The sequence below is a fragment of the Harpia harpyja genome, chromosome 6 (assembly GCF_026419915.1).
Source record: "Harpia harpyja isolate bHarHar1 chromosome 6, bHarHar1 primary haplotype, whole genome shotgun sequence".
In the NCBI taxonomy this organism is placed as follows: Eukaryota; Metazoa; Chordata; class Aves; order Accipitriformes; family Accipitridae; genus Harpia; species Harpia harpyja.
Window position 1 is genome coordinate 56,195,811 of NC_068945.1, and position 15,138 is coordinate 56,210,948.

At 42.8% G+C, this 15,138-nt stretch overlaps 1 protein-coding gene across 3 annotated transcripts in view; it reads right to left on the bottom strand.

The window, feature by feature from the left end:
• Positions 1-15,138, bottom strand: part of LHFPL3 (LHFPL tetraspan subfamily member 3) — a 279,660-nt gene that overhangs the window by 134,714 nt on the left and 129,808 nt on the right. The gene's annotated exons all lie outside the window — the stretch shown is intronic.

A 15,138-nucleotide genomic window follows, 5' to 3' on the forward strand; every position in this document is an offset into this window, starting at 1 on the left:
CGACGTCAGAATGTTTGTCTATTGAAGACAGCTCTGTTTGAACCCAGGAAATCTCTGAAAGTTTTGCTCTTCAATTCTCAATTCTACTGTTTCTTAGTTTGCAAATGCAATAATTACTAGAATTGATAACAGGAAAATAGTTGGCAGACCTTGAAAAATTATGCACTTTATGGGCCAAGCCTGCACAGGGACAATTTTTGGGCAGAGTTTTACTGGAGTGGTACAACAAAAATAATAGCATAGGTACAGTTCCTACCATAAAAATCACCCCTTTCCCAGTATACTTTATTCTTCTATAATTTCTCTTTTTCTCCCTCTCCCCACACACCATTTTTGTGCTGGCAGTTAGCCAAAGGCATGCAAGAATGAATTGCACTGTTGCGGCATTTAAATTATATCAATACTGAAATGCAGAATAGAGTCCTTTTCTATTTTATCTCTAAATTGAATGCTTTCACAGAGAGGCACTGTTATCTGCATTACAATTTGAGAGCTACATTAGTAAATCTTGAATGCTCTGAATTAGAGTATTCAACTTTCGAGATGGATGGTTGAGCTCACCACAAAAAATGTATTAAGCTGGAGATATGGCTTCATTTGGAGTGAACATGAATTTTGAAGAATATCTGTGATTTAGAAACCAAGCCCAAATTTCTGGAGGAACCCGCATCCAGATGAATATTACCCCCTTACTTTTTGAAGTAAATCTTTTTAGATTTTCCTGTCTAAAAACTATGCCTGCAAAATGACTCTCCAGGTACCATTTCCCTGTCAGATGGGGAAATTATGTAAATTCCCACTTTTACACAATCGTTGGAGCAGTCTAAAAATGCTGCCTGGGAGTGGAGAAGGTTCCCATCTCTTTTACAGCACACTGTAAGTGCACCAGTAATGCTGCAAGCATATTGATGGGGCATGCAGCTGCTAAACAGTTATATGGGTCTGGAGAAATGAGTTAAATCTTCTGACAGGTACCTCAGAGGCTTTTTCCTTAGGACTTCAGTGACACAGCAACGCCTCAGTGCCCCACAGTCACCCATGGACTCTTCTAGCCTCTAACCAACCTGCAAGTTTTTAGGTTTCCGAGCTGCTGCAGCTGCTGCATACATCTCTAGGATATGCCTGGAAGTGCTGTGCTCTCCGCTCCTGAGGGTGGGAGCAGAAAGAAAAAAAAAACCCCACTTTCAGAATACACACAAAGCAAACAAATGCATTTAAAAGCTGTGTTTGTGGAAAATTTATAAAGATGATGATGATCAAATTGTGTGATTACCCTGTGATAACCGAGCCTGGTTTTGGGAATTACGCATTCCAAAGCATGGTCTGTATTTTCTTTTCTTATACTTAGGGGATATTTGCTGGCAAATATCCAAAGGGCAGCCCTTTCCCATAAAAAACAGCACGGAAAGACTATTTAACTCACTTGGGCTCAAATGATTATTGCTATGACCCAACTGGTAGTGCGAAAGAAAAGTATTCCCACAATTAAGGAAATAAGGTCAGAAAGAGTTATACCAGAAAAAAAGTCCTTTGCCACTAAGACTTATTTAATTCAGGAAACTGATGTAAGTTATCTTACTGGTATAAAATGTGCCTCCAGTACCAGGATTATTTGATAAAGCTGACCCAGAAACCCCTCTGTGCATAGCAATGTCCTTCATTCAAAGAAGCTTGAAAAAGACCAAAGGACTTTGGGGAGAAAAACCGAGCAAGGCTACGTTTGCAACCTCGTAACAAGATTTGAGAAGAACCCCAGAGAGATCTGGCCGTGGCTGGAGATGGATCAAAAGCACTTGCGGCACAAGGAGCCTGCTTTCCCGTGCCCAAAGGAGGGTCAGGGCTGGGGCTGGAGCCTCACCTGTGCCGGGGTGAGCTGCGACCTGGTGCTCAGCTGGGGACCACCAGCTCTGCCACCTGAACCCAGGCAGGAACAGCAAGGGAGTCTGTTAGTATTTTTAGCCCTTTTCCTCAGTTAGCACATGCCCGTAGCTGATTTTCCTCTCTTGGTAGCTCCTTGTGCCGGAGGAGCCCTGCTGACACCGGTGCCGCGGCTGCCCTCTGGCACCATGCCCGGGGAGAGCAGACATTGTGCTCCTGTGGTCGTTGGCCCCTGGCAGCATGGTTCAAAACCAGGCTAGAGCTCACCCTGGCCTTTCCCTCCTGAAATTAGATATTTTTGCCAGTGCATTAGACAGTGTCAAATGTTTAAGTTCAAAACATCCCTTTTTTGGACCTGTGGAGAACACAGGAATGCAGAACCTTTCCCCTTTTGCTTGAAAAATATCTGTTTCTCCTGGAAGGGTTCACATCTGCTTTTCAGTTTAATGAAGAACCTTTTTTATTGAATTCTGTCTGCTGGTGATGCCCATTAGGGAACCTGTTAGAGGTTTCAGGTGAAGGCTTGATCCGTTTCATCCCGACTCTGTGGGGATAAGGAACAGGTTATATTACTTTGATCTGAAGGAGACAGTATGGGATTGCGTTCGTATGCTGCCTGATCTTCCTGTGACCAGAAACCTTGCCAGCAATTTTTGTACCGCATCGGATATGGATTTCTTTCCCCAAACAAATCTATGGAGCCATCTCCTAGCAGAAAGAGACAGCCTCTGCCAGGGCAGGGTTGCAAGTTACACAGTTTCTCAAAGACCTCCAGCCTCACCTCTCCTCCACCTGTTAGAGCCAGCAGTTAAAAAGCAGTATTTTCAGTTGCTCATACTAGAGGGTCATGCAGGAGCCAGAACGAGAGACTGCTTCTCTGATAGGCTTGCACACTCATTTTCTGTATCTTTACTGAATACAAAAAGCACAGCTTTCTGTAATGCATTCCTGATATAACTGAGCATGCGATACCACCCACAAAGTATCTGCCAGAAACTCCTGTATTTCTCTCTCTTCCTGGCAGATGCCCCTCAGCTGTGGCATTTCTAGCCTGAGTGGGACCTGATAGCATTGTCTGGGAAAGCACGTGGAGAATGTGACACATCGACACATCATTATTTATTCTCGCTATTTATTCTCATTATTTATTTGATTTGATTCATTGCCATTATGGGGCTGATGCTGTCTGAGTCCATTCCTGCCCATAGCAGAGACCTGAAGTGATGTTTATCTACTTGTGCAGCAGATGATAGCTTTTATCCAGGAAGAGGCGCTGACCCTCTCAGCACCTGGATGCTTACCTGCAGGAGTCTGCAGGAGTCTGCACTTGTGCACCTGTATAACTGGTGGGATAACCTTTAGCTGGCTATTGGAGACTGGAGGCAAATGCTAAGCCTGCAGCAGAGCTCAGTTTTTTGTTACCCTGTGCTCCCCTTGCAGTCCCAGAAGAGAGAGACAGGCACCCTGGGGAATCTCTCTGAAACCCTCTGTTCGCAAAGAGCATGACCAGAGGCTTCTAAGGGAGCTGCAGGTCTTTAAGGCATAATTTCACAGCACTTCATGCTGTATCTTAAGGGACATATTTTATTATTTGATCTTCATACCTCTGAGGGGGACAGTGGGACATCCCCCCTGTTCCTTTTGAGCACGTGGCCTCGAAGGACCCAGCGAAGGCTTTGGGCTTTGCTCCTCATTGCATTCCCCTGTTCCGGTACGTTGCGTGCGGGGGATGGTTCCCCACGTACTTTGTGAAGCTTAGCCTGGAAACCAGCTCTGATTTTATCCATTAACTTCCCTGCTGAGTTTGTCCCTGCGCTTATGCTTTCAAAGGGGCAGTATTTGTTGTTTCAGAAATATCTCGAGTAACTTGCATCTGTCAGCCTTCAAAGCAGCTTTGTCTCCCCTCACTTACATTAGCTATGCCTGAAAAGCTCAAGAAAGTCTGGTTCAAGAAACCATTGTCCCCCAGCTACCTTCTCCTGCACTGGATCCCCACCAGCCAGCTGGAGTTGTATGTCTCTTCACTGAACGTACCAGGTCGTGGTGTGAAATACAGGTTGTCTGAGGGTCCCTGGCCACTCTCCCTGGTGGTGGTGATGTTCCCAGAGCCCTTGATGGGTGAAGAGTGGCAGATGACAGAATCACATAATTTTCCAGCTGATGCACAGGTCCAAGGCACGGGTGCACTTGACATCCACCGTGCTGTGCACACAGGAGAGGAACAGTTTCCAGGAAGGATGGGCTGAGTAAAGGGGGACCACAAAATGCTCCTGTGAGGTCTCCAGAAGGGCACATCATATATGTGTGTGAAGCAAGAGCTTTGCCTGGTTCCTTGCGTTGCATGCACAGCCGGGGAACAAAACTGATGGCAAAGTTGCCTCCTACAGCAAACACAATGCTTGGACATAGGCAGACCCAAGACTGAAGCAAATCTTTGTTCTGGGACTGTTAATGTTTGGTACAATAACATATGTAGGAATTAGATTAGTGTGGGGCTAAGAATTGGTTACGAACCTCTAATTGAAATTTCCAGGATATTAGTATTTTTTAGGGGTTCCAGCAGCTACACTGCAGTAACAAAGACCTGAAATTGTACTTAAAAGCTTGAACGTAAGGCGAGGTCTGCAAGATGAAGATGATGGCACCATATGTAAAAGCCAGGAACATTTTTAATGTTTCTTGGGATCCATCTCACCAAAAATCATAATTGCTGTTACAATTGGTTTGCCTGTTTGCTTCCTCCTCTTAACAGCCTTATTGAAGCCAACAAATTTTCTTGGATTGCTGCAGAGAGCACAACTTTCTTTTAAATTGATAAATTGTATAGCATAGTATCCTGCTGTCGTGGTTTAACCCCAGCCAGCAACTAAACACCACGCAGCCGCTCACTCACTCCCCCCCACCCAGTGGGATGGGGGAGAAAATCGGGAAAAGAAGCAAAACCCGTGGGTTGAGATAAGAACGGTTTAATAGAACAGAAAAGAAGAAACTAATAATGATAATGATAACACTAATAAAATGACAACAGCAATAATGAAAGGATTGGAATGTACAAATGATGCGCAGTGCAATTGCTCACTACCCACTGACTGACACCCAGCCAGTCCCCGAGCGGCGAATTCCCTGCCCCCCACTTCCCCGTTCCTATACTGGATGGGACGTCACATGGTATGGAATACACCGTTGGCCAGTTTGGGTCAGGTGCCCTGGCTGTGTCCTGTGCCAACTTCTTGTGCCCCTCCAGCTTTCTCACTGGCTGGGCATGAGAAGCTGAAAAATCCTTGACATTAGTCTAAACACTACTGAGCAACAACTGAAAACATCAGTGTTATCAATATTCTTCGCTCTGAACTCAAAACATAGCACTGTACCAGCTACTAGGAAGACAGTTAACTCTATCCCAGCTGAAACCAGGACACCTGCTTTCTAAACAGTACTAATGAAATGCTTTCAACTCCACAAAATATGTGTAACCTCCGTTTGAATGGATTCTGTCAAATGTGAATCTGGTTTGGTTGATTATTGCTTGAGAAATTAATGTATGTAAAACTCAGAAGCTAGTCTCTACCTCAGTCATTTCCATGCCATGGTTCCTGATGCTCTGATTTGCTCAAGCCACAGGTGCCTGCTGTGCATATACTTACTCATATCAAACCGAACTTCACTCCTGCGGCTGTGTGGTGGGGTCCATCTGCCCTGCTGTAGGCATACCCAAGGTAGCTTTACTGGCTGATGTGAATATTCGACTCAAATTTGAGAAAAACTTGCTCAAAATACTCAAGCCTGCACTACTCTGTGCTCCTGCGGCTACCCTGTCATCAATACCCCTGGTAGGTTGGATCAAGCTCAGGTGTGTCCCAATAGGCCCCATCTGCAGCTGGGACAATGGCATCAATGTACCTGAAGAAAAAGGATGTTGTAGAAGAACCTCTGAGCTACTAGGAATCAAATGCATTGCACAAGTCTGGCAATTTGGGGGAATATCTTGTATCGTTTATTTATTTTTGTCTCTTTTCTTCTTAAAATAGAAATGTACCACTTTGCTTAGCAGCTTTATGAAAACACACATCCATATTCACATATAGTACACAACCATTTTCTTACAGAAATGGCTGTTTTCTTCATGGGTTACTTTGATTTCACAAGAAATCTCTTCTCTTTGTGTAAAGAATCAGAAAGACAGAACTTTTTGCCAATGTAGCTGACACTTATTTTACAGTTCAGGGCTGAGAAATCAAGAAGAGAGTAAAATGTATTTATATTGAAGTATCAGAAGGTATCCCTCTTTGATCTTATTTTGGCTAGGATCAAGAATACCCAACAGGTTAATGACACCTGTGGCATTAATAAAGCTGGAGTACTAGAGAGACTTTTGCCTCCAGCACTTCTCCCTGTTGCTACAAAATTTATAAGCTCTATATGCTACCTGGACCAGAAGGTCTCTGCTCTTGCAGCATTTACAAGCTTTGCAGGAGTGCCAGCCAGGGAGTGAGGACCTCTGAAATCTGCCAGAAACTATTGAAATTCCAGAGACATAGACTGAAAAATCTGCAACTCTTACAACCGTCTTTGCATAGGAAATAGAATTCCATCAATTGGGATGTATAGGGAATTCCTATGGGAGTACTTAACTGAAATTAGCCCAACAATCTCACTCTAAAATAGTAAAAGGCTCCAGTCTGAGCTAACATAACAAACCATAGTTACTAGATGTAGCTAGCTTTGAGATAAGATTTCTGTTGCCCTTCCTCCAGCTATTAGTAGCAACATAGAAAGATGAAGGTTTAAGATGCTTTTTCCAAAGGTGGAAAACGCAGGCATGTGTTAGGGATTGTAAGTGAAAACTGATGTTGAGTAGCCCTGACATTCCTCCACAGCTTCCCTGACTAGGAGAAAAATATACAGTGAAGTAATTTAATTTTGATGTATGTTCAGGTAGATTTGTCATAACTGGCATGACAATAAAAGAAATCCTTATAATCTTAACTGGGAAAGATTTTTGCCTCTTTGCAGCAAGACTGGTGAAGCACAGTCATAAAGAGAACCTTAAAAAGCAACACACAGTTCAGTTAGAATCCCGCATACAACCCGTGATTCAGTGTCAGAGACAACACCGAAGTAATGGCAGACATAATTCTGAAACCCATTCTGATTGTGAAATCTGTGAAGTGACAGATGTCCAAGAGAGAGAAATAAATAAAGATCTAAACTGCTTCTTCGTTTACTGCAAGCAGACTCTTGAAGAAAATCCAAAGCTTACACTGAGTATTCTCTTAAATAATGTTTTTGAATATCTAGATTCATTTTTTAAATTGAATTGAATATGACATTGGGCCTCCCATGTGATCCAGAGGAAGAAAGACCTTGACTACATTAGGGGAGAGAAACCTTCAGATGAATAAAGTTGTACCCCCTCAGCTAGGAGCTGTGGGACAGCTGGGGCAGCCAGGCTCAGACTAAAAACAGAAATGCCACCATGCAGCAAGGATGATTAATCTTAAGGCAAAGATTATCAGCTACAGTCTCATCTTCCCTGACATCGATGAATGCAAGCAGGACTGAGAACATGTCTAGCAGGTGAGCTGAGATGCTAATTGTACAAGACATCAGCAAATTCACAGGAGGGAGAGATACCTTCAAAGTCCTCAGCCTAGAAAAGGGTGATGGGGGTAGAAAACATTTAGAGATATGAAGGAAGGGCAAGCTTGTGTGAAGCGCTGCCTCCTGTCACGCATCTCCTCTGTGCTAAAAAAGTATCTAGAGGTACAGCCTCCAAAGGGCCTGGCTGCAAATCACTTAGAAAAGCCAGATGGGTCTCCACCAGCCACAGAGCATCATCCTCCAGGTCAGCAGCAGCAGCCACCTCTGGAGGAGGAAGCATGGTTGGACTCAGCTGGAGCTGCCCTGGGAGGCCCAGTAAAGCATGCTATAGTTTTCTACATCTTGAGTGATCCCGAGTATCTTATTTATGTATTTCCACCTTCCAGTAGACCTGGGAAATACTTCTTCTGGAGACCAGCTCCTGGTTATTCTCATATCACTCTAGGCTGCACTGAAAAGCATACTTACATGGGCCCTCATCTTCCCTCTGCTGCCAATAACTTCCCAATCCATTGGCCAGTTTCAACCGTATTGGACGAAAGAGCGAAGGTCTTAAAGAGAATCAGGATCCTAGAGACTCCACAGAAAGCTGCAAGCTGCACAGAGGAAACACTGTGGTTCAGGTACCCACAAGCTTACCCCAGTCACTTGTGAGTCTCGGCTGAGATGTTCAGTCAAAAGGTTGCCTGCACGTTGCTGTGAAATTACTCTGCAGGAGGAGATGGTACATATATGCAGGGACAACAGAAAATCTGACTATAATTCAGGCATAAAGCCAATCAAGCAATAGACATAAATCTGTAGGAAAGCAGCCTTTGTTAGAACAGGTGCTTGCAAAACTGTTAGCAAATTAAGTTTTCTAGCCATTATCTATGTGGTGTTAATAATCTCCGTGTGAATGTTTATTTTCTGCCTGAATCTACAGACCAAAACAGTAACTCAAAATGCACCGGATAAAGTAATAATGTCAGCATTGCACGTTCCTCCTGATGCTGTACTAAAGACTAAACTCTTTAGTGAGGGTAACCCAGCTGGCTTTTCTTCCCATACTGACTCAAATGGGAGTTTAATCTCTGAAGTGTTAATACTGATCGCCAGTGAAAGCATTAGTAGCTCTGCAACTGCACAGGGCACTTTAGCCCTGAGTTTAAGTTATCAAAACCCACAAGCATGTTCTTAAACGTGTGCTTAGGAGTTTTGCTAAACTAGATTGTAATCTTGAATTATAACCTAAAAAATTTGCTACTCAAATAGTTTAAAAAAAAAATAGATTTACTCTGGTTATGGGGAGTTTTGGCTTGTATTGGATTTGTGTGTCAAGGTTTTGGTAGCGGGGGGGTCTACAGGGGTGGCTTCTGTAAGAAGCTGCTAGCAGCTTTCCCTATGCCTGACAAAGCCAATGCCAGCCGGCTTCAATACGAACCCGCCGCTGGCCAAGGCCGAGCCCATCAGCGATGGTGGTAGCACCTCTGTGATAACATTTTTAAGAAGGAAAAAAAGTTGCGGGACAGACAGAAACGGCAGCTGGAGAGAGGAGTGAGAATATGCGAGAGAAACAGCCCTGCAGACCCCCAGGTCAGTGCAGAAGGAGGGGGAGGAGATGCTCCAGGTGCCGGAGCAGAGATTCCCCTGCAGCCCATGGGGAAGACCATGGTGAGGCAGGCTGTCCCCCTGCAGCCCAGGGAGGTCCACGGTGGAGCAGATATCCACCTGCAGCCCGGGGAGGACCCCACACTGGAGCAAGTGGGTGCCCGAAGGAGGCTGGGACCCCGTGGAAGCCCGCACTGGAGCAGGCTGCTGGCAGGACTTGTGACCCCGCGGGGGACCCATGCTGGAGCAGGGGAAGAGTGTGATGAGTCCTGCCCCTGAGGAAGAAGGAGCAGCAGAGAAAACGTGTGATGAACTGACCCCAACCCCCATTCCCCTGCACTGCTGGGGGGGTAAGGTAGAGAATTTGGGAGCGAAGTTGTGCCTGGGAAGAAGGAAGGGGTGGGAGGAAGGTGTTTTGATATTGGGTTTTATTTCTCATTACTCTACTCTGGTTGATTGGTAATAAATTGAGTTAATTTTCCCCAAGCTGAGTCTGTTTTGCCCATGATGGTAATTGGTGAGTGATCTCTCCTGTCCTTATCTCGACCCATGAGCCTTTATTTGTATTTTCTCTCCCCTCTCCAGCTGAGGAGGGGAGTGACAGAACAGCTTTGGTGGGTACCTTGCATCCAGCCAGGGTCAACCCACCACATGACTGAATTAACAATTAAGGTTCAGACCTTACTTTACAAAGAAATATACGACTTGTATTACTTGTCATTGGGCTTGGATTTATCTGAAAGGACATTCCTTCCCTGTAAAAGCACGTAACTTATTTGGGGACAAATCCTAAAATAGTAATGAGGACAAAATCCCTACTGACTTCAGAAAGTTAACATTTTTAAATGCTTCATATCAATACTCAATGATTTTGCTGTTGATCACTGGCTGACTACTGATGCCTTCTGAAAGGCCAGAAATTAAACATTTTGTGTTCACAAATAAACAGGTCGTGGAGAGAAAGGAAGAATTTCAGGGAAATTAGGAAAGGTTCATTGCAAAGTCAGAAGGAAAAATCATGAGGCTATGATTTTGGAGGTCAAGTAAAAGCTAAAACGTCAGGTAACCCCTTCTTCAGCCTGGGGAGATTAATTCCTTGTGTAGACTCATTCAGCTCAGTAGGAATAATCCTGTATAAGGTAGTGTTTCCCCCAGTTACGAGTATCATAATCACAACTGTTAGTCATAGACAAATTCATGTAAAAAGAATGGGTATTTTCCCTTCCCCATGAATTTTGAAAAGCTGTCAAAAGGTATTTTATCTGTCCATTAGCTCCCATCACAGCCCAATTACATCGAATTACAGATACAGAGTTTTTTTCATGATCGCATTGAAATAGAAGTTCAGTGTGATAACTTGAAAACAAACTGTGAAAATGTAGGATGAGTACGTAATGTACAGTTTCACATATAAAGTAAAATTTAAATCATGTACATATACAATTAAAGTTTCTTAGGATATAGCTTAGGATCTTGCTAGCGCCTATGTTCTTCTTAAGTCCAAGAATTTAAACTCCTTACATTCTCTGTCATTTAAATGGGAATTTTAAACAGCCTGAAACTAAAATATTTCATCATTAGACCATCAGCTGCAGACAGTGGAATGAAAGGATTTGCTTCTGCATCACAAGACTTGCTCTGGGTTCTAGTGTAAAGCTTTATGTTTTGGATAACTGTGTCTCTCAAGACCTGAAGGTCAGATGTTGTACAGTATTGCTCTGTATTTCAGAGAACTACGCTTTGCCCTCTTAGAAGCATGAAAAGGTAGAATTGCTATCAATTAGAAGATGAAATGTCTATGACTTTGTAGGAAAAAGACTCATAAAACTCATTAGTAGATGTCCTAAAATATTAGTCATTATGTAGCTAATTTTTTTTGAATGTAAGCCACAAAAAATATTTAAAATAGAAATGCAAGTTTTCATAAAATGTTCTTAATTATACAAATTAAGTATATTTCATAAACTACTTCTCTAGCATAAGCCTTTGCTGTTTTCTTGACTAAAATAAAGATGACGTATCTGTACATAAAAAAATATAAATAAGGTGAATAAATTTCACTGAATATCCATATCTTCTGAAAATGCTCAAAACCAGCCATTAGCTTCTTTCTAAAGGAATAGCTTGCCATTAATTATGTGCTAGATGTGCAAAGGGACACTATAGCTAAAAAAGGATGCAACTGTAGAAATGAATTTTTGTGTGCTATTCCACTGTTAGAGATTCCAGCTGTGGCTTTTGCCAATAACGGACCTGAAAGTTGACAGAAATGCGTTAGACACAACAGAAACACGTCATTATAGAAAAAGCTGGGAAAAAGAGATATGACAAATTACATGGGCTAATTCTGAGCAGCCTGGAGTCCCAGCGGATCCCATGAAAAATGAGGCGTGTGGATTGACAATACAGGCAGCGGAATGTCTCTCTCCAGAAATGAAGACTCGATCCAGCTCTCAACCATTTTTATGTAATGGAGGAGCGTCTTAGTGAGGCCAATATTTGTGTAAAAAACTACTGGGAACGAGATCAGAATAAAGGGGCAAATGTCGTTTTGTTAATTACTGCACCTTGTAGGATATACAGACCACCCATGTTGGTGTGGTTACTCCACTACAATGATGCTGCGGTGAATTGAAGTCTGGGGCTTCAGGTGGCCCCTGGGCAGAAAAGATGGGCAAAGGGAAAGTGGGCACTGGCCACTGACGGGAGCAGGGAACCAAACTTGTTTCCCATACAGGATGGGGCTGATGCTCTTACCCTGCCAGAAGAAGAAGTTCTGCGATCACAAATGTGAAGGAGAGAATCTCATTTCTTCTCTAGTACAGCAAAAACCAGGCAAGGAAAGACAGAACAGCTCACTCAGGATGATACAGAAAGGGTAGGGCAGCAGTAGGTTTTTGGGGAGGGGCAGTTTTCTCTTTAATCCCACATTTTACTATCTGCTTTTGGCATAAGGCAGCACAAGTTTATTCTCTGCCAGTTTATGTTGTGAGGTCTCCTACATTGAAAAGGAACTAGAGGAAGGAGCAAGGGGAAAGACACACTAATACTCCGGAGCAGCCCAGGCAGAAATGCAAACTAATAAAAATGATGATGATGTTAATAATAATACGATATGTGAAATAACTACAGCTGACATATGATCTATTGATTAAAGTCTTTCATATGACAGGATGTCAGCCAGCAGAAATAGGAAATCAATACCTCATTTAACAGCAAAGAACGACTCAACCTCCTCCAGGCCAAAGAGAGACTGGGATGTTTGAACAGAGACAGTATGAATTTATTTGATCTATTTTTGTGAAAAAGAAAGGATTAGTTATACTAAATAATGTGTTTCCCTGAATTCAGGAGGGAGGGGGTTTTGTCAGGTAGCGTATGAGCAATTAGTTAGTCTAGCCAAATAACAGATGTGTTCATGCACTTCCATACATGTTTCTGGGATGTCAGGATTTTTGCATAAACCAATGTATTTCAACGAATGCAGATTCCAATAAACATGGACTTAAGTACATACAACAAAGGCAGGAAAGGTGATGTTTTCAAGGCTTGGATATTATTTACATATTTGCTGCAAAATGTAGATTCTACCCCAAAAGTTGGATGTCTGCCACTTGGAGTTGACCAGCCACAGAAAATGTGCCCATGAGGAGGCCCTGATGGAGGAATGCTCTCCACACGGTACGTAAGCACATTCCTCCAGGGAGGAGCAGATGGGTGCATCGATTGTTCCTGTTGGTCTCCTGGGTCACAAGAGTTTTCTGATCCACACTACCAGACACGCACACAATGGGGAGTTGTTTGTCCTATCCATTTTTTTTTTTTGAAGCAAGTACTTTAGTTCTAGGGTTTTTCCTCTAAAAAATGGTCTCCATTCCTGAAAATGAATCTTTGGTGAAAACAGAACTAGAAATAACTCATGCATTTGTAATGGCAAGAGTAGTATAGCACAGGAACACAAGATCAATTGATGTGGTAGACTATCATATGACATTTTTATAACCAAGTTGCATACAAAAGATCTACTGCTCCGCAAGTCCAAAGTTACTGAGATTCATGAAGGACCCAAAGGGAGATAATACTATGGATTGAGGGTTGTGATCTGTGGGCAGCTTATAAGGAGTCATACTTGCCTTATTTCTCTTTCTAAGAAGAGAATAAAATGGTAAAAAAGGGATGAATACAGCAAAGCAATTTGTAAAACTACGTGGGAAAGCTCTTCACTGCAGCAGAAATATTGCATTTTCATGCATACAAACCACAAGTGATCAGCAGAGAAAACTGATTCTCTACAGTTTCACAGAAAAAAGGGGTTATACATGTAGTCTCACAGGGGAAGGTTTATCATCAGCACTCTTTCCATCCAGTTTCTCCTCTGCTTTTTTTCTGCTCCCCCACAGCTGGCTCGTTCTTGTCAATCCTGAAGGAAGAGACTCTTCAAAGGTACACTGGTTACCTAGGGTGCAGGGTGCACGTATGAAAATGCAACACCCAGGGACATGAAAAATGAGCACCTCAACAGTACTGAGGTCTGGGTGCTCATCCCTGGAGGGGAACTGTGGTTACCTTGATAAAATTCATTATTTTATCTTTGCCCTTACCACTTAACCTCACCATAGTGTAGCTATTGCTATTTCAGTTGCCAGGATGGTGGCACTTTGGCTTCCAGTCAATAAGAAAGGGCTCAGGGATGGACTGAAGCATTTCCACCACATTCCTCTTTTTCTGTGTACATCTCCCACCTGAACACAGAGCTCCTCTCCAGAACAAAGCTAAATTACAATTGTTCCTTTTCAAGAACTGGAATTAATGTCTTTTCTTTAATCTGTTATATAGTCTACACCTTGTTTTAGCAAACGTACCAAGTATTTGAGAATTTACATTCAGGTGGGTTTTATTTAAGATTTACTACCAACACAATGATGCCCTGACAAAACACTGCTGTAAGTGATGTTTTCCTGCAGCCGTGTTGATAATCTCAGTGAAGAGCCAAAGATCAAAAGAGCATGAATGCTAAATAACCTGTTAATCAAAAATACTGGAACTAAAATTCACTGGCAATGTATTTTGGGGAAATCCACACAGTTGTTGCTAGTCACTGCCTGTTCTCTGCTTTAAAAAGGCATCCATCTCCAGAACAATAAATTGTTCACAAAAAAAGAAATTAAAAAACAGACTATGGAGAATTAATTAATCAATCCATAATTTCACTATGCAGAGATGAGGATAAAAGCTCAGTATTATGCAAGCATACATTTTTACTTTGCTCATTTTTATAGCATGCCCAACAAAGACCTATGTCCTGGTTTCAGCTGGGATAGAGTTAACTGTCTTCCTAGTAGCTGGTACAGTGCTATGTTTTGAGTTCAGTATGTGAAGAATGTTGATAACACTGATGTTTTCAGTTGTTGCTCAGTAGTGTTTAGACTAATGTCAAGGATTTTTCAGCTTCTCATGCCCAGCCAGTGAGAAAGCTGGAGGGGCACAAGAAGTTGGCACAGGACACAGCCAGGGCACCTGACCCAAACTGGCCAACGGTGTATTCCATACCATGGGACGTCCCATCCAGTATAGGAACGGGGAAGTGGGGGGGGGCAGGGATTCACCGCTCGGGGACTGGCTGGGTGTCGGTCGGCGGGTGGTGAGCAATTGCACTGTGCATCATTTGTACATTCCAATCCTTTCATTATTGCTGTTGTCATTTTATTAGTGTTATCATTATCATTATTAGTTTCTTCTTTTCTGTTCTATTAAACCGTTCTTATCTCAACCCACGGGTTTTGCTTCTTTTCCCGATTTTCTCCCCCATCCCACTGAGTGGGGGGGAGTGAGTGAGCGGCTGCGTGGTGTTTAGTTGCTGGCTGGGGTTAAACCACGACAACCTAAATTATTCTTGATTTAAGCAAAAAATATATAATTTGAGCTCACACTCTTGACTTGATTTTGAAATTTTCCTGTTGATATAACTGTTTTCTATACCTATCAGTACCAAGTATCATGTCCAGAGTATTGTACATTCTCAGTGTTTGGTATAGCTAACTAATTAAACACTACTCTGCATCCTTAGGA